Below are 17,258 nucleotides of genomic sequence, written 5' to 3'. Positions count from 1 at the left end.
CCAGTCAGATGGAATTACCAACAACTGCTCAGAGAGCTTCAATGCTGTCCTCAAGGCATTGGTTGGATGGAAGAAGGTCAGAGTAGATAAATTGGTTTATCTACTCTACCAACTCCAAACCAATGCCTTGAGGGAAGTGCTGCGGGGCTAAGGTAACCTAGGGAATTTCCACCTGACCCCTGAGTGCCATGAGCAATTTTACAGGCGAACGCTCACCACCAGTTTCCCATACCACATGTCAGAGTAAGACATGGTGTCTTTTGCTGAAGGCATCCAATCCTGTGTGGCACCAGAAGAGGTTGTCATGGCAGAAACTGGAGCCAGAGGCCTTGGCCAGGATGATTGTGCAAAAGGATGAATCCTCCTGGTTCCAAGCACCAAATTGTTCCTCTACCAGGGCTTCTCAGACAAGCAGCATGTTGTTACTCTGTTGCCAACGGAGACATGCTCCTGCTCTGCTTCTGACAGTGCCCAGAGGTGTGTCCACCGACTGGCAGCTGTACTGGCCATTGGCGGAAGTGTGGACAGTCCTATGCCAATAAAGCTGAGGACAAGGCATCTGGCCGCAAAACGCTCTGGCCATAAGTGTGCCACCAAGGAGCATGTCCAGACGGGCGCCAAACACCAGGAAGAACAATCGACCGTTCATCAACAGGTCGGTCTTATGTGTTGCTATTTAGTTACATTTCTTATTTGGGTATAGTAAAATGGTAACCATTTTACTAAGCCATGTGGACCAAATGGGTTTTATGTACAGTGGGGAGAACAAGTATTTGATATACTGCCGAATTTGCAGGTTTTCCTACTTACAAAGCATGTAGAGGTCTGTAATTTTTATCATAGGTACACTTCAACTGTGAGAGACGGAATCTAAAACAAAAATCCAGAAAATCACATTGTATGATTTTTAAGTAATTAATTTGCATTTTATTGCATGACATAAGTATTTGATCACCTACCAACCAGTAAGAATTCCGACTCTCACAGACCTGTTAGTTTTTCTTTAAGAAGCCCTCCTGTTCTCCACTCATTACCTGTATTAACTGCACCTGTTTGAACTCATTACCTGTATAAAAGACACCTGTCCACACACTCAATCAAACAGACTCCAACCTCTCCACAATGGCCAAGACCAGAGAGCTGTGTAAGGACATCAGGGTTAACATTGTAGACCTGCACAAGGCTGGGATGGGCTACAGGACAATAGGCAAGCAGCTTGGTGAGAAGGCAACAACTTTTGGCGCAATTATTAGAAAATGGAAGAAGTTCAAGATGACGGTCAATCACCCTCAGTCTGGGGCTCCATGCAAGATCTCACCTCGTGGGGCATCAATGATCATGAGGAAGGTGTGGGATCAGCCCAGAACTACACGGCAGGACCTGGTCAATGACCTGAAGAGAGCTGGGACCACAGTCTCAAAGAAAACCATTAGTAACACACTACGCCGTCATGGATTAAAATCCTGCAGCGCACGCAAGGTCCCCCTGCTCAAGCCAGCGCATGTCCAGGCCCGTCTGAAATTTGCCAATGACCATCTGGATGATCCAGAGGAGGAATGGGAGACGGTCATGTGGTCTGATGAGACAAAAATAGAGCTTTTTGGTCTAAACTCCACTCGTCGTGTTTGGAGGAAGAAGAAGGATGAGTACAACCCCAAGAACACCATCCCAACCGTGAAGCGTGGAGGTGGAAACATTATTCTTTGGGGATGCTTTTCTGCAAAGGGGACAGGACGACTGCACCGTATTGAGGGGAGGATGGATGGGGCCATGTATCGCGAGATCTTGGCCAACAACCTCCTTCCCTCAGAAAGAGCATTGAAGATGGGTCGTGGCTGGGTCTTCCAGCATGGGGTTAAGGTGGTGATGCGCAAGAACACCTTGTCAAAGGTAAAGGCATGTCCGCAGAGTTGCTTTTGTGTCATGTTTCTAAATAAGAGGCTAGAGGGGTCAATGTAGGGAACGCTGCCACCTGCCTGACAAAAGATTGCCTGCCGCACTGTATAAACGTATCTTCACTCCTATTCCTGTAGACCAATCTGGAGCATCACAGTTGCTTGATTGGAGTTTGCAACGTGGGAAACTACCACTGGATACTCTTGGTAAGCTCCACAAGAATGACCATTTTAGTGAGAGATTAGACAGTACCATTCTTGAATATGTTATGTTTGAGGCCATTTTGATATACTGACTTGGAATTACCGCTTGTGTTTAGTATGTCAATCGTAGGACCCACTCTGCCATTGTCCTGGACCCTACTGGTTCCCCTAACGCGGAGAGACATATGAGCGAGAACCTGGTGAAGCACATCAGGTATGGTCAATCCAGTGGTGTAAAAATACCTCAGTAGTTTTTTGGGGTGTCTGTACTTTACATTAATATTTATATTTTTTGACCACTTTTACTTTACTACATTCCTAAAGATATGTAGTTTTTACTCCATACATTTTCCCTGACACCGAAACTACTCGTTACATTTTGAATGCTTAGCAGGACAGAAAAATGGTCCCATTCAGGCACAGAGTGTTGGCGTGTGCTTCTTGCTCTGTAAATGTAAAAAAAATGAAGATCTTGCCTTCTGGTTAGCTTACATAAGGAAATCGAACTGATTTATCCTTGCACTTTTACGTTTGTTTTTAAGTATATTTTACCAATTCAATTTGCCTTTGAAACTTAAGTAAATTTAAAACCAAACACTTTTAGACTTTTACTCAAAGACTATTTTACTGGGTGACTTTCACTTTTACTTCAGTCATTTTCTATGAAGGTATCTTAACTTTTACTCAAATATGACAATTGGATACTGTGGTGGAAATTCTAAATGCTATCAAATGAGGAGAGACACACTTATCACACAAGTCTGAGTTCTACTTAAAATACACTACCGTTCCAAAGTTTGGGGTCACTTAATGTCCTTGTTTTTGAAAGAAAATAAATATCCATTTAAAATAACATCAAATTGATCAGAAATACAGTGTAGACATTGTTAAAGTTGTAAATTACTTTCGTTGCTGGCAACAGCAGATTTTTTATGGAATATCTACATAGGCGTACAGAGGCTCTTTATCAGCAACCATCACTCCTGTGTTCCAATGGCACGTTGTGTTAGCTAATCCAAGTTTATCATTTTAAAAGGCTAATTGATCATTAGAAAACCATTGTATAATTTGATTTACACAACACACTTTGAAGATGCTAAATAAGTTTTATTGTGAAACAAACAAGAAATAAGACAAAAAACTGTAAACTTGAGTGTGCATAACTATTCACCCCCCCAAAGTCAATACTTTGTAGAGCCACCTTTTGCCGCAATTACAGCTGCAAGTCTATTGGGGTATGTCTCTATAAGCTTGGCACATCTTGCTACTGGGATTTTTTCCCATTCTTCAAGGCAAAACTGCTCCAGCTCCTTAAAGTTGGATGGGTTCCACTGGTGGACAGCAATCTTTAAGTCATACCACAGATTCTCAGTTGGATTGAGGTCTGGGCTTTGACTAGGCCATTCCAAGACATTTAAATGTTTCTCCTTAAACCACTCGAGTGTTGCTTTAGCAGTATGCGTAGGGTCATTGTCCTGCTGGAAGGTGAACATCTGTCCCGGTCTCAAATCTCTGGAAGACTGAAGCAGGTTTCCCTCAAGAATTTCCCTGTATTTAGCGCCATCCATCATTCCTTCAATTCTGACCAGTTTCCCAGTCCCTGCCGATGAAAAACATCCCCACAGCATGATGCTGTCACCACCATGCTTCACTGTGGGGATGATGTTCTCGGGGTGATGAGGTGTTGGGTTTGCTCCAGACATAATGTTTTCCTTGATGGCCAAAAACCTAGATTTTAGTCTCATCTGACCAGAGTACCCTCTTCCATATGTTGGGGGGAGTCTTTGGCGAACACCAAACGTGCATGCTTATTTTTTTTCTTTTAGGAATGGCTTTTTTTCTGGACACACTTTCATAAAGCCCAGCTCTGTGGAGTGTACGGCTTAAAGTGGTCCTATGGACAGATACTCAAATCTCCGCTTTGGAGCTTTTCAGCTCCTTCAGGGTTATCTTTGGTATGTTTTTTGCCTTTCTGATTAATGCCCTCCTTGTCTGGTCCGTAAGTTTTGGTGACTGTTTTTTTGTGGTGCCATATTCTTTCCATTTTTTAATAATGGATTTAATGGTGCGCCGTGGGATGTTCAAAGTTTCAGATATTATTTGTCACCCAACCTTGATCCGTAAATCTCAGTTTAGGCGTGTTGCGTTCTTTGCGTTTGGTGACGAAGGAGAGCTTAGCGCCACTTGGCTAGTTTTGCTTGCTCATTCGAGAGGGAAAAATGCCATTCTAAAACCAAATAACGATTGTTCTGGATAAAGGACCCCTTGTACAACATTCTGATGGAAGATCATCAAAAGTAGGACCCATTTATGATGTTATTTCATATATCTGTCGAACATGTTTACTATTACTTTGCGCCCAGATTTTGGGCGATCTCTCGCTATAACGTAAGCTGCATGTCATACTGAAGTTATGTTTAGAATTCTAACACGGCGATTGCATTAAGAACTAGTGTATCTATCATTTCCTATACAACATGTATTTTTTAGTAAAGTTTATGAATAGTTATTTGGTCAGAATAGGTGAGTGTCAGAAACATATACGGTGATTCTGGAAAATAATTGCTACATGGTCACATTGTATAACCACGGATTTCAGCTCTAAATATGCACATTTTCGAACAAACCATATATGTATTGTGTAATATGATGTTATAGGACTGTCATCTGATGAAGTTTATGAAGGTTAGTGAAAAAATTAATATCTTTCGCTGGTTTATTCGCCATCGCTAACGTTGAATTGAATGAATGGGGTTGTGTGGTAGGCTATTGTAGTAAGCTAATATAATACTATATTGTGTTTTCGCTATAAAACACTTAAAGAATCGGAAATATTGGCTGGATTCACAAGATGTTTGTCTTTCATTTGCTGTACACCATGTATTTTTCATAAATGTTTTATGATGAGTATTTAGGTATTTCAATTTGGTCTCTGTAATTGTTCTAGCTGCTTCGGTGCTATTTCCGATTGTAGCTGCAATGTAAAACTATGATTTATACCTCAAATATGCACATTTTTCGAACAAAACATAGATTTATTGTATAACATGTTATAAAACTGTCATCTGATGAAGTTGTTTCTTGGTTAGTTTGGTTGGTTCTTGGTTAGTTTGGTTGGTTTTGTGCATGCTACCTGTGCTGTGAAAAATGTCTGTGCTTTTTTGTATTTGGTGGTGAGCTAACATAAATATACGTGGTGTTTTCGCTGTAAAACATTTAAAAAATCTGACATGTTGGCTGGATTCACAAGATGTTTATCTTTCATTTGTTGTATTGGACTTGTTAATGTGTGAAAGTTAAATATTTAAAAAAATATATATTTTGAATTTCGCGCCCTGCACTTGGACGGGCTGTTGTCATAAGTGTACCGACACCGGCCTGCAGCCATAACAGGTTAAACATATTTTAGACTTTGTTTATGGAAGACTGTATATAACTGTATTTCATGGTTGCAACTTGCTGAAAATTGTCCACAGTGTTTACTATCATCTCGACTACACAGTACTGCAAACATTTTTACTTACCAATGGCATCAAACATGTATTATACCTTGTTTATGGAAAGCTTTTGTCACGTTCCTGACCTTATTTCCTTTGTTTAGTCTTTGTTTAGTTGGTCAGGATGTGAGCTGTGTGGGCATTCTATGTTTTGTGTTTCTATGTTGGGTTTGTTGTTTGGCCTAATATGGTTCTCAATCAGAGGCAGGTGTTTGTCATTGTCTCTGATTGGGAACCATATTAAGGTAGCCTGTTTTCACTGTTTGTTTGTGGGTGATTGTTCCTGTTCGTGCGTTCATGTGTTTCATGTTCTCAGGTTCAGGACTGTAGCTTCGTAGGTTTTCGTCTGTTTATTGTTTTTTGTTCGTATTGAAAAAAGTGTTCCAATAAATATGGAAACATACCACGCTGTGCTTTGGTCCTCCTCTCCTTCTACCTAAGAAAGCCCTTACAGAATCACCCACTAACAAAGGACCAAGCAGCGTGGTAATAGAAAGCAGCAGCGATCGCAGGACTCATGGACTTGGGAGGAAATTCTGGACGGCGGAGGACCCTGGGCACAACCTGGAGAATATCGCCGCCCTCGTGAAGAGCTGGAGGCAGCTAAAGCCGAGAGGCGGTGGTATGAGGAGGCAGCACGGAAGCACGGCTGGAAGCCAGAGAGGCAGCCCCAAAAAGAGGCAGCGCTCTCGGGGAGTGTGGCAAAGTGTGGCAAAATTCTCGCCTGCCACGCGGGAGGCCCGGGTTCGATTCCCGGCCAATGCAGGAAGTTTTGAACATGTAATTTCGACAAGTATCCAAACCCCTGGGAAAGAAATCTCTGTTAGATTGCCAGGCTAACAGAAAACTCTGTTCTTGGTAGAATTCTCATCTGACTCTTGAAAAATCAGAGTTTGCTTTCATTTACATTTTGGACATTTACGCATTCTCAGTAGACTTTGGTGAATCCATTGTAGATTTCCAGTGTGAGGTGATTTACTTTGTGCAAGGTTTAAGTTGTTAAATGGGAAACGAATATCCAACTAGTCAGTGACAACTGTCTTGAGTTTGGCATTTGTGACAACAATGTCCTGGGATTTCCCACAAGCGCCTCACCTTCTAACCACTATTGCCTGGCTTGTGAGCGGTATAGAGCAGAATCGATTACATGTACGTGTTCGTGCGAGTCTCAGCTTTCCAAAGACGGGTCATACTAGTTTCTAGCTCTAACCATTCAGTCTCTACAGATGTTTTTGATAGAAGGGTTAACGCCCAACACTCCACATTTAGGGTTAGTACCAATGCTCCACTTATTTTCAAATGGCCAACCCATGTGCTCCTCGTTAGTATAGTGGTGAGTATCCCCGCCTGTCACGCGGGAGACCGGGGTTCAATTCCCCGACGGGGAGGAAGGACTGTTTTGTTAGGGTGTACAATGTCACTGAGCCCACAAAGCAGAACATATGCTTGGAATTTAAGCTTTATGATACGATTTCCAGCCTTTGGGGTTATCACTGCTTTGCAAGGCATTGGTTGTTCAGTGGTAGAATTCTCGCCTGCCACGCGGGAGGCCCGGGTTCGATTCCCGGCCAATGCAGGAAGTTTTGAACATGTAATTTCGACAAGTATCCAAACCCCTGGGAAAGAAATCTCTGTTAGATTGCCAGGCTAACAGAGAACTCTGTTCTTGGTAGAATTCTCATCTGACTCTTGAAAAATCAGAGTTTGCTTTCATTTACAGTTTGCACATTTACGCATTCTCAGTAGACTTTGGTGAATCCATTGTAGATTTCCAGTGTGAGGTGATTTACTTTGTGCAAGGTTTAAGTTGTTAAATGGGAAACGAATATCCAACTAGTCAGTGACAACTGTCTTGAGTTTGGCATTTGTGACAACAATGTCCTGGGATTTCCCACAAGCGCCTCACCTTCTAACCACTATTGCCTGGCTTGTGAGCGGTATAGAGCAGAATCGATTACATGTACGTGTTCGTGCGAGTCTCAGCTTTCCAAAGACGGGTCATACTAGTTTCTAGCTCTAACCATTCAGTCTCTACAGATGTTTTTGATAGAAGGGTTAACGCCCAACACTCCACATTTAGGGTTAGTACCAATGCTCCACTTATTTTCAAATGGCCAACCCATGTGCTCCTCGTTAGTATAGTGGTGAGTATCCCCGCCTGTCACGCGGGAGACCGGGGTTCAATTCCCCGACGGGGAGGAAGGACTGTTTTGTTAGGGTGTACAATGTCACTGAGCCCACAAAGCAGAACATATGCTTGGAATTTAAGCTTTATGATACGATTTCCAGCCTTTGGGGTTATCACTGCTTTGCAAGGCATTGGTTGTTCAGTGGTAGAATTCTCGCCTGCCACGCGGGAGGCCCGGGTTCGATTCCCGGCCAATGCAGGAAGTTTTGAACATGTAATTTCGACAAGTATCCAAACCCCTGGGAAAGAAATCTCTGTTAGATTGCCAGGCTAACAGAGAACTCTGTTCTTGGTAGAATTCTCATCTGACTCTTGAAAAATCAGAGTTTGCTTTCATTTACAGTTTGCACATTTACGCATTCTCAGTAGACTTTGGTGAATCCATTGTAGATTTCCAGTGTGAGGTGATTTACTTTGTGAAAGGTTTAAGTTGTTAAATGGGAAACGAATATCCAACTAGTCAGTGACAACTGTCTTGAGTTTGGCATTTGTGACAACAATGTCCTGGGATTTCCCACAAGCGCCTCACCTTCTAACCACTATTGCCTGGCTTGTGAGCGGTATAGAGCAGAATCGATTACATGTACGTGTTCGTGCGAGTCTCAGCTTTCCAAAGACGGGTCATACTAGTTTCTAGCTCTAACCATTCAGTCTCTACAGATGTTTTTGATAGAAGGGTTAACGCCCAACACTCCACATTTAGGGTTAGTACCAATGCTCCACTTATTTTCAAATGGCCAACCCATGTGCTCCTCGTTAGTATAGTGGTGAGTATCCCCGCCTGTCACGCGGGAGACCGGGGTTCAATTCCCCGACGGGGAGGAAGGACTGTTTTGTTAGGGTGTACAATGTCACTGAGCCCACAAAGCAGAACATATGCTTGGAATTTAAGCTTTATGATACGATTTCCAGCCTTTGGGGTTATCACTGCTTTGCAAGGCATTGGTTGTTCAGTGGTAGAATTCTCGCCTGCCACGCGGGAGGCCCGGGTTCGATTCCCGGCCAATGCAGGAAGTTTTGAACATGTAATTTCGACAAGTATCCAAACCCCTGGGAAAGAAATCTCTGTTAGATTGCCAGGCTAACAGAGAACTCTGTTCTTGGTAGAATTCTCATCTGACTCTTGAAAAATCAGAGTTTGCTTTCATTTACAGTTTGCACATTTACGCATTCTCAGTAGACTTTGGTGAATCCATTGTAGATTTCCAGTGTGAGGTGATTTACTTTGTGCAAGGTTTAAGTTGTTAAATGGGAAACGAATATCCAACTAGTCAGTGACAACTGTCTTGAGTTTGGCATTTGTGACAACAATGTCCTGGGATTTCCCACAAGCGCCTCACCTTCTAACCACTATTGCCTGGCTTGTGAGCGGTATAGAGCAGAATCGATTACATGTACGTGTTCGTGCGAGTCTCAGCTTTCCAAAGACGGGTCATACTAGTTTCTAGCTCTAACCATTCAGTCTCTACAGATGTTTTTGATAGAAGGGTTAACGCCCAACACTCCACATTTAGGGTTAGTACCAATGCTCCACTTATTTTCAAATGGCCAACCCATGTGCTCCTCGTTAGTATAGTGGTGAGTATCCCCGCCTGTCACGCGGGAGACCGGGGTTCAATTCCCCGACGGGGAGGAAGGACTGTTTTGTTAGGGTGTACAATGTCACTGAGCCCACAAAGCAGAACATATGCTTGGAATTTAAGCTTTATGATACGATTTCCAGCCTTTGGGGTTATCACTGCTTTGCAAGGCATTGGTTGTTCAGTGGTAGAATTCTCGCCTGCCACGCGGGAGGCCCGGGTTCGATTCCCGGCCAATGCAGGAAGTTTTGAACATGTAATTTCGACAAGTATCCAAACCCCTGGGAAAGAAATCTCTGTTAGATTGCCAGGCTAACAGAGAACTCTGTTCTTGGTAGAATTCTCATCTGACTCTTGAAAAATCAGAGTTTGCTTTCATTTACAGTTTGCACATTTACGCATTCTCAGTAGACTTTGGTGAATCCATTGTAGATTTCCAGTGTGAGGTGATTTACTTTGTGCAAGGTTTAAGTTGTTAAATGGGAAACGAATATCCAACTAGTCAGTGACAACTGTCTTGAGTTTGGCATTTGTGACAACAATGTCCTGGGATTTCCCACAAGCGCCTCACCTTCTAACCACTATTGCCTGGCTTGTGAGCGGTATAGAGCAGAATCGATTACATGTACGTGTTCGTGCGAGTCTCAGCTTTCCAAAGACGGGTCATACAGGTTTCTAGCTCTAACCATTCAGTCTCTACAGATGTTTTTGATAGAAGGGTTAACGCCCAACACTCCACATTTAGGGTTAGTACCAATGCTCCACTTATTTTCAAATGGCCAACCCATGTGCTCCTCGTTAGTATAGTGGTGAGTATCCCCGCCTGTCACGCGGGAGACCGGGGTTCAATTCCCCGACGGGGAGGAAGGACTGTTTTGTTAGGGTGTACAATGTCACTGAGCCCACAAAGCAGAACATATGCTTGGAATTTAAGCTTTATGATACGATTTCCAGCCTTTGGGGTTATCACTGCTTTGCAAGGCATTGGTTGTTCAGTGGTAGAATTCTCGCCTGCCACGCGGGAGGCCCGGGTTCGATTCCCGGCCAATGCAGGAAGTTTTGAACATGTAATTTCGACAAGTATCCAAACCCCTGGGAAAGAAATCTCTGTTAGATTGCCAGGCTAACAGAGAACTCTGTTCTTGGTAGAATTCTCATCTGACTCTTGAAAAATCAGAGTTTGCTTTCATTTACAGTTTGCACATTTACGCATTCTCAGTAGACTTTGGTGAATCCATTGTAGATTTCCAGTGTGAGGTGATTTACTTTGTGCAAGGTTTAAGTTGTTAAATGGGAAACGAATATCCAACTAGTCAGTGACAACTGTCTTGAGTTTGGCATTTGTGACAACAATGTCCTGGGATTTCCCACAAGCGCCTCACCTTCTAACCACTATTGCCTGGCTTGTGAGCGGTATAGAGCAGAATCGATTACATGTACGTGTTCGTGCGAGTCTCAGCTTTCCAAAGACGGGTCATACAGGTTTCTAGCTCTAACCATTCAGTCTCTACAGATGTTTTTGATAGAAGGGTTAACGCCCAACACTCCACATTTAGGGTTAGTACCAATGCTCCACTTATTTTCAAATGGCCAACCCATGTGCTCCTCGTTAGTATAGTGGTGAGTATCCCCGCCTGTCACGCGGGAGACCGGGGTTCAATTCCCCGACGGGGAGGAAGGACTGTTTTGTTAGGGTGTACAATGTCACTGAGCCCACAAAGCAGAACATATGCTTGGAATTTAAGCTTTATGATACGATTTCCAGCCTTTGGGGTTATCACTGCTTTGCAAGGCATTGGTTGTTCAGTGGTAGAATTCTCGCCTGCCACGCGGGAGGCCCGGGTTCGATTCCCGGCCAATGCAGGAAGTTTTGAACATGTAATTTCGACAAGTATCCAAACCCCTGGGAAAGAAATCTCTGTTAGATTGCCAGGCTAACAGAGAACTCTGTTCTTGTTAGAATTCTCATCTGACTCTTGAAAAATCAGAGTTTGCTTTCATTTACAGTTTGCACATTTACGCATTCTCAGTAGACTTTGGTGAATCCATTGTAGATTTCCAGTGTGAGGTGATTTACTTTGTGCAAGGTTTAAGTTGTTAAATGGGAAACGAATATCCAACTAGTCAGTGACAACTGTCTTGAGTTTGGCATTTGTGACAACAATGTCCTGGGATTTCCCACAAGCGCCTCACCTTCTAACCACTATTGCCTGGCTTGTGAGCGGTATAGAGCAGAATCGATTACATGTACGTGTTCGTGCGAGTCTCAGCTTTCCAAAGACGGGTCATACTAGTTTCTAGCTCTAACCATTCAGCCTCTACAGATGTTTTTGATAGAAGGGTTAACGCCCAACACTCCACATTTAGGGTTAGTACCAATGCTCCACTTATTTTCAAATGGCCAACCCATGTGCTCCTCGTTAGTATAGTGGTGAGTATCCCCGCCTGTCACGCGGGAGACCGGGGTTCAATTCCCCGACGGGGAGGAAGGACTGTTTTGTTAGGGTGTACAATGTCACTGAGCCCACAAAGCAGAACATATGCTTGGAATTTAAGCTTTATGATACGATTTCCAGCCTTTGGGGTTATCACTGCTTTGCAAGGCATTGGTTGTTCAGTGGTAGAATTCTCGCCTGCCACGCGGGAGGCCCGGGTTCGATTCCCGGCCAATGCAGGAAGTTTTGAACATGTAATTTCGACAAGTATCCAAACCCCTGGGAAAGAAATCTCTGTTAGATTGCCAGGCTAACAGAGAACTCTGTTCTTGGTAGAATTCTCATCTGACTCTTGAAAAATCAGAGTTTGCTTTCATTTACAGTTTGCACATTTACGCATTCTCAGTAGACTTTGGTGAATCCATTGTAGATTTCCAGTGTGAGGTGATTTACTTTGTGCAAGGTTTAAGTTGTTAAATGGGAAACGAATATCCAACTAGTCAGTGACAACTGTCTTGAGTTTGGCATTTGTGACAACAATGTCCTGGGATTTCCCACAAGCGCCTCACCTTCTAACCACTATTGCCTGGCTTGTGAGCGGTATAGAGCAGAATCGATTACATGTACGTGTTCGTGCGAGTCTCAGCTTTCCAAAGACGGGTCATACAGGTTTCTAGCTCTAACCATTCAGTCTCTACAGATGTTTTTGATAGAAGGGTTAACGCCCAACACTCCACATTTAGGGTTAGTACCAATGCTCCACTTATTTTCAAATGGCCAACCCATGTGCTCCTCGTTAGTATAGTGGTGAGTATCCCCGCCTGTCACGCGGGAGACCGGGGTTCAATTCCCCGACGGGGAGGAAGGACTGTTTTGTTAGGGTGTACAATGTCACTGAGCCCACAAAGCAGAACATATGCTTGGAATTTAAGCTTTATGATACGATTTCCAGCCTTTGGGGTTATCACTGCTTTGCAAGGCATTGGTTGTTCAGTGGTAGAATTCTCGCCTGCCACGCGGGAGGCCCGGGTTCGATTCCCGGCCAATGCAGGAAGTTTTGAACATGTAATTTCGACAAGTATCCAAACCCCTGGGAAAGAAATCTCTGTTAGATTGCCAGGCTAACAGAGAACTCTGTTCTTGGTAGAATTCTCATCTGACTCTTGAAAAATCAGAGTTTGCTTTCATTTACAGTTTGCACATTTACGCATTCTCAGTAGACTTTGGTGAATCCATTGTAGATTTCCAGTGTGAGGTGATTTACTTTGTGCAAGGTTTAAGTTGTTAAATGGGAAACGAATATCCAACTAGTCAGTGACAACTGTCTTGAGTTTGGCATTTGTGACAACAATGTCCTGGGATTTCCCACAAGCGCCTCACCTTCTAACCACTATTGCCTGGCTTGTGAGCGGTATAGAGCAGAATCGATTACATGTACGTGTTCGTGCGAGTCTCAGCTTTCCAAAGACGGGTCATACAGGTTTCTAGCTCTAACCATTCAGTCTCTACAGATGTTTTTGATAGAAGGGTTAACGCCCAACACTCCACATTTAGGGTTAGTACCAATGCTCCACTTATTTTCAAATGGCCAACCCATGTGCTCCTCGTTAGTATAGTGGTGAGTATCCCCGCCTGTCACGCGGGAGACCGGGGTTCAATTCCCCGACGGGGAGGAAGGACTGTTTTGTTAGGGTGTACAATGTCACTGAGCCCACAAAGCAGAACATATGCTTGGAATTTAAGCTTTATGATACGATTTCCAGCCTTTGGGGTTATCACTGCTTTGCAAGGCATTGGTTGTTCAGTGGTAGAATTCTCGCCTGCCACGCGGGAGGCCCGGGTTCGATTCCCGGCCAATGCAGGAAGTTTTGAACATGTAATTTCGACAAGTATCCAAACCCCTGGGAAAGAAATCTCTGTTAGATTGCCAGGCTAACAGAGAACTCTGTTCTTGGTAGAATTCTCATCTGACTCTTGAAAAATCAGAGTTTGCTTTCATTTACAGTTTGCACATTTACGCATTCTCAGTAGACTTTGGTGAATCCATTGTAGATTTCCAATGTGAGGTGATTTACTTTGTGAAAGGTTTAAGTTGTTAAATGGGAAACGAATATCCAACTAGTCAGTGACAACTGTCTTGAGTTTGGCATTTGTGACAACAATGTCCTGGGATTTCCCACAAGCGCCTCACCTTCTAACCACTATTGCCTGGCTTGTGAGCGGTATAGAGCAGAATCGATTACATGTACGTGTTCGTGCGAGTCTCAGCTTTCCAAAGACGGGTCATACTAGTTTCTAGCTCTAACCATTCAGTCTCTACAGATGTTTTTGATAGAAGGGTTAACGCCCAACACTCCACATTTAGGGTTAGTACCAATGCTCCACTTATTTTCAAATGGCCAACCCATGTGCTCCTCGTTAGTATAGTGGTGAGTATCCCCGCCTGTCACGCGGGAGACCGGGGTTCAATTCCCCGACGGGGAGGAAGGACTGTTTTGTTAGGGTGTACAATGTCACTGAGCCCACAAAGCAGAACATATGCTTGGAATTTAAGCTTTATGATACGATTTCCAGCCTTTGGGGTTATCACTGCTTTGCAAGGCATTGGTTGTTCAGTGGTAGAATTCTCGCCTGCCACGCGGGAGGCCCGGGTTCGATTCCCGGCCAATGCAGGAAGTTTTGAACATGTAATTTCGACAAGTATCCAAACCCCTGGGAAAGAAATCTCTGTTAGAATGCCAGGCTAACAGAGAACTCTGTTCTTGGTAGAATTCTCATCTGACTCTTGAAAAATCAGAGTTTGCTTTCATTTACAGTTTGCACATTTACGCATTCTCAGTAGACTTTGGTGAATCCATTGTAGATTTCCAGTGTGAGGTGATTTACTTTGTGCAAGGTTTAAGTTGTTAAATGGGAAACGAATATCCAACTAGTCAGTGACAACTGTCTTGAGTTTGGCATTTGTGACAACAATGTCCTGGGATTTCCCACAAGCGCCTCACCTTCTAACCACTATTGCCTGGCTTGTGAGCGGTATAGAGCAGAATCGATTACATGTACGTGTTCGTGCGAGTCTCAGCTTTCCAAAGACGGGTCATACAGGTTTCTAGCTCTAACCATTCAGTCTCTACAGATGTTTTTGATAGAAGGGTTAACGCCCAACACTCCACATTTAGGGTTAGTACCAATGCTCCACTTATTTTCAAATGGCCAACCCATGTGCTCCTCGTTAGTATAGTGGTGAGTATCCCCGCCTGTCACGCGGGAGACCGGGGTTCAATTCCCCGACGGGGAGGAAGGACTGTTTTGTTAGGGTGTACAATGTCACTGAGCCCACAAAGCAGAACATATGCTTGGAATTTAAGCTTTATGATACGATTTCCAGCCTTTGGGGTTATCACTGCTTTGCAAGGCATTGGTTGTTCAGTGGTAGAATTCTCACCTGCCACGCGGGAGGCCGGGGTTCGATTCCCGGCCAATGCAGGAAGTTTTGAACATGTAATTTCGACAAGTATCCAAACCCCTGGGAAAGAAATCTCTGTTAGATTGCCAGGCTAACAGAGAACTCTGTTCTTGGTAGAATTCTCATCTGACTCTTGAAAAATCAGAGTTTGCTTTCATTTACAGTTTGCACATTTACGCATTCTCAGTAGACTTTGGTGAATCCATTGTAGATTTCCAGTGTGAGGTGATTTACTTTGTGCAAGGTTTAAGTTGTTAAATGGGAAACGAATATCCAACTAGTCAGTGACAACTGTCTTGAGTTTGGCATTTGTGACAACAATGTCCTGGGATTTCCCACAAGCGCCTCACCTTCTAACCACTATTGCCTGGCTTGTGAGCGGTATAGAGCAGAATCGATTACATGTACGTGTTCGTGCGAGTCTCAGCTTTCCAAAGACGGGTCATACTAGTTTCTAGCTCTAACCATTCAGTCTCTACAGATGTTTTTGATAGAAGGGTTAACGCCCAACACTCCACATTTAGGGTTAGTACCAATGCTCCACTTATTTTCAAATGGCCAACCCATGTGCTCCTCGTTAGTATAGTGGTGAGTATCCCCGCCTGTCACGCGGGAGACCGGGGTTCAATTCCCCGACGGGGAGGAAGGACTGTTTTGTTAGGGTGTACAATGTCACTGAGCCCACAAAGCAGAACATATGCTTGGAATTTAAGCTTTATGATACGATTTCCAGCCTTTGGGGTTATCACTGCTTTGCAAGGCATTGGTTGTTCAGTGGTAGAATTCTCGCCTGCCACGCGGGAGGCCCGGGTTCGATTCCCGGCCAATGCAGGAAGTTTTGAACATGTAATTTCGACAAGTATCCAAACCCCTGGGAAAGAAATCTCTGTTAGATTGCCAGGCTAACAGAGAACTCTGTTCTTGGTAGAATTCTCATCTGACTCTTGAAAAATCAGAGTTTGCTTTCATTTACAGTTTGCACATTTACGCATTCTCAGTAGACTTTGGTGAATCCATTGTAGATTTCCAGTGTGAGGTGATTTACTTTGTGAAAGGTTTAAGTTGTTAAATGGGAAACGAATATCCAACTAGTCAGTGACAACTGTCTTGAGTTTGGCATTTGTGACAACAATGTCCTGGGATTTCCCACAAGCGCCTCACCTTCTAACCACTATTGCCTGGCTTGTGAGCGGTATAGAGCAGAATCGATTACATGTACGTGTTCGTGCGAGTCTCAGCTTTCCAAAGACGGGTCATACTAGTTTCTAGCTCTAACCATTCAGTCTCTACAGATGTTTATGATAGAAGGGTTAACGCCCAACACTCCACATTTAGGGTTAGTACCAATGCTCCACTTATTTTCAAATGGCCAACCCATGTGCTCCTCGTTAGTATAGTGGTGAGTATCCCCGCCTGTCACGCGGGAGACCGGGGTTCAATTCCCCGACGGGGAGGAAGGACTGTTTTGTTAGGGTGTACAATGTCACTGAGCCCACAAAGCAGAACATATGCTTGGAATTTAAGCTTTATGATACGATTTCCAGCCTTTGGGGTTATCACTGCTTTGCAAGGCATTGGTTGTTCAGTGGTAGAATTCTCGCCTGCCACGCGGGAGGCCCGGGTTCGATTCCCGGCCAATGCAGGAAGGTTTGAACATGTAATTTCGACAAGTATCCAAACCCCTGGGAAATAAATCTCTGTTAGATTGCCAGGCTAACAGAGAACTCTGTTCTTGTTAGAATTCTCATCTGACTCTTGAAAAATCAGAGTTTGCTTTCATTTACAGTTTGCACATTTACGCATTCTCAGTAGACTTTGGTGAATCCATTGTAGATTTCCAGTGTGAGGTGATTTACTTTGTGCAAGGTTTAAGTTGTTAAATGGGAAACGAATATCCAACTAGTCAGTGACAACTGTCTTGAGTTTGGCATTTGTGACAACAATGTCCTGGGATTTCCCACAAGCGCCTCACCTTCTAACCACTATTGCCTGGCTT

At 43.7% G+C, this 17,258-nt stretch overlaps 26 non-coding genes across 26 annotated transcripts; all 26 read left to right on the top strand.

The window, feature by feature from the left end:
- Nucleotides 1-6,912: 6,912 nt before the first annotated feature.
- Nucleotides 6,913-6,984, top strand: trnad-guc (transfer RNA aspartic acid (anticodon GUC)). Its single transcript has one exon. It is a non-coding gene; the product is annotated as a tRNA-Asp (tRNA).
- Nucleotides 6,985-7,101: 117 nt separating this feature from the next.
- On the top strand, nt 7,102-7,172 carry trnag-gcc (transfer RNA glycine (anticodon GCC)). The gene has a single exon. It is a non-coding gene; the product is annotated as a tRNA-Gly (tRNA).
- Nucleotides 7,173-7,723: 551 nt separating this feature from the next.
- On the top strand, nt 7,724-7,795 carry trnad-guc (transfer RNA aspartic acid (anticodon GUC)). The gene has a single exon. It is a non-coding gene; the product is annotated as a tRNA-Asp (tRNA).
- Nucleotides 7,796-7,912: 117 nt separating this feature from the next.
- trnag-gcc (transfer RNA glycine (anticodon GCC)) lies at nt 7,913-7,983 on the top strand. The gene has a single exon. It is a non-coding gene; the product is annotated as a tRNA-Gly (tRNA).
- Nucleotides 7,984-8,534: 551 nt separating this feature from the next.
- Nucleotides 8,535-8,606, top strand: trnad-guc (transfer RNA aspartic acid (anticodon GUC)). The gene has a single exon. It is a non-coding gene; the product is annotated as a tRNA-Asp (tRNA).
- Nucleotides 8,607-8,723: 117 nt separating this feature from the next.
- Nucleotides 8,724-8,794, top strand: trnag-gcc (transfer RNA glycine (anticodon GCC)). Its single transcript has one exon. It is a non-coding gene; the product is annotated as a tRNA-Gly (tRNA).
- A 551-nt stretch (nt 8,795-9,345) lies between these two features.
- trnad-guc (transfer RNA aspartic acid (anticodon GUC)) lies at nt 9,346-9,417 on the top strand. Its single transcript has one exon. It is a non-coding gene; the product is annotated as a tRNA-Asp (tRNA).
- Nucleotides 9,418-9,534: 117 nt separating this feature from the next.
- Nucleotides 9,535-9,605, top strand: trnag-gcc (transfer RNA glycine (anticodon GCC)). Its single transcript has one exon. It is a non-coding gene; the product is annotated as a tRNA-Gly (tRNA).
- A 551-nt stretch (nt 9,606-10,156) lies between these two features.
- Nucleotides 10,157-10,228, top strand: trnad-guc (transfer RNA aspartic acid (anticodon GUC)). Its single transcript has one exon. It is a non-coding gene; the product is annotated as a tRNA-Asp (tRNA).
- A 117-nt stretch (nt 10,229-10,345) lies between these two features.
- trnag-gcc (transfer RNA glycine (anticodon GCC)) lies at nt 10,346-10,416 on the top strand. Its single transcript has one exon. It is a non-coding gene; the product is annotated as a tRNA-Gly (tRNA).
- Nucleotides 10,417-10,967: 551 nt separating this feature from the next.
- Nucleotides 10,968-11,039, top strand: trnad-guc (transfer RNA aspartic acid (anticodon GUC)). The gene has a single exon. It is a non-coding gene; the product is annotated as a tRNA-Asp (tRNA).
- A 117-nt stretch (nt 11,040-11,156) lies between these two features.
- trnag-gcc (transfer RNA glycine (anticodon GCC)) lies at nt 11,157-11,227 on the top strand. The gene has a single exon. It is a non-coding gene; the product is annotated as a tRNA-Gly (tRNA).
- Nucleotides 11,228-11,778: 551 nt separating this feature from the next.
- Nucleotides 11,779-11,850, top strand: trnad-guc (transfer RNA aspartic acid (anticodon GUC)). The gene has a single exon. It is a non-coding gene; the product is annotated as a tRNA-Asp (tRNA).
- Nucleotides 11,851-11,967: 117 nt separating this feature from the next.
- Nucleotides 11,968-12,038, top strand: trnag-gcc (transfer RNA glycine (anticodon GCC)). Its single transcript has one exon. It is a non-coding gene; the product is annotated as a tRNA-Gly (tRNA).
- A 551-nt stretch (nt 12,039-12,589) lies between these two features.
- trnad-guc (transfer RNA aspartic acid (anticodon GUC)) lies at nt 12,590-12,661 on the top strand. Its single transcript has one exon. It is a non-coding gene; the product is annotated as a tRNA-Asp (tRNA).
- Nucleotides 12,662-12,778: 117 nt separating this feature from the next.
- On the top strand, nt 12,779-12,849 carry trnag-gcc (transfer RNA glycine (anticodon GCC)). The gene has a single exon. It is a non-coding gene; the product is annotated as a tRNA-Gly (tRNA).
- A 551-nt stretch (nt 12,850-13,400) lies between these two features.
- trnad-guc (transfer RNA aspartic acid (anticodon GUC)) lies at nt 13,401-13,472 on the top strand. The gene has a single exon. It is a non-coding gene; the product is annotated as a tRNA-Asp (tRNA).
- A 117-nt stretch (nt 13,473-13,589) lies between these two features.
- On the top strand, nt 13,590-13,660 carry trnag-gcc (transfer RNA glycine (anticodon GCC)). Its single transcript has one exon. It is a non-coding gene; the product is annotated as a tRNA-Gly (tRNA).
- Nucleotides 13,661-14,211: 551 nt separating this feature from the next.
- On the top strand, nt 14,212-14,283 carry trnad-guc (transfer RNA aspartic acid (anticodon GUC)). Its single transcript has one exon. It is a non-coding gene; the product is annotated as a tRNA-Asp (tRNA).
- A 117-nt stretch (nt 14,284-14,400) lies between these two features.
- Nucleotides 14,401-14,471, top strand: trnag-gcc (transfer RNA glycine (anticodon GCC)). The gene has a single exon. It is a non-coding gene; the product is annotated as a tRNA-Gly (tRNA).
- A 551-nt stretch (nt 14,472-15,022) lies between these two features.
- On the top strand, nt 15,023-15,094 carry trnad-guc (transfer RNA aspartic acid (anticodon GUC)). The gene has a single exon. It is a non-coding gene; the product is annotated as a tRNA-Asp (tRNA).
- Nucleotides 15,095-15,211: 117 nt separating this feature from the next.
- trnag-gcc (transfer RNA glycine (anticodon GCC)) lies at nt 15,212-15,282 on the top strand. Its single transcript has one exon. It is a non-coding gene; the product is annotated as a tRNA-Gly (tRNA).
- Nucleotides 15,283-15,833: 551 nt separating this feature from the next.
- Nucleotides 15,834-15,905, top strand: trnad-guc (transfer RNA aspartic acid (anticodon GUC)). The gene has a single exon. It is a non-coding gene; the product is annotated as a tRNA-Asp (tRNA).
- Nucleotides 15,906-16,022: 117 nt separating this feature from the next.
- trnag-gcc (transfer RNA glycine (anticodon GCC)) lies at nt 16,023-16,093 on the top strand. Its single transcript has one exon. It is a non-coding gene; the product is annotated as a tRNA-Gly (tRNA).
- Nucleotides 16,094-16,644: 551 nt separating this feature from the next.
- Nucleotides 16,645-16,716, top strand: trnad-guc (transfer RNA aspartic acid (anticodon GUC)). Its single transcript has one exon. It is a non-coding gene; the product is annotated as a tRNA-Asp (tRNA).
- Nucleotides 16,717-16,833: 117 nt separating this feature from the next.
- On the top strand, nt 16,834-16,904 carry trnag-gcc (transfer RNA glycine (anticodon GCC)). The gene has a single exon. It is a non-coding gene; the product is annotated as a tRNA-Gly (tRNA).
- The last annotated feature ends 354 nt before the right edge of the window (nt 16,905-17,258 follow it).

This window comes from Salvelinus alpinus, chromosome 18 (genome assembly GCF_045679555.1).
Source record: "Salvelinus alpinus chromosome 18, SLU_Salpinus.1, whole genome shotgun sequence".
NCBI classification, from domain to species: Eukaryota; Metazoa; Chordata; class Actinopteri; order Salmoniformes; family Salmonidae; genus Salvelinus; species Salvelinus alpinus.
This window is presented reverse-complemented; position numbering and strand designations above follow the sequence as displayed.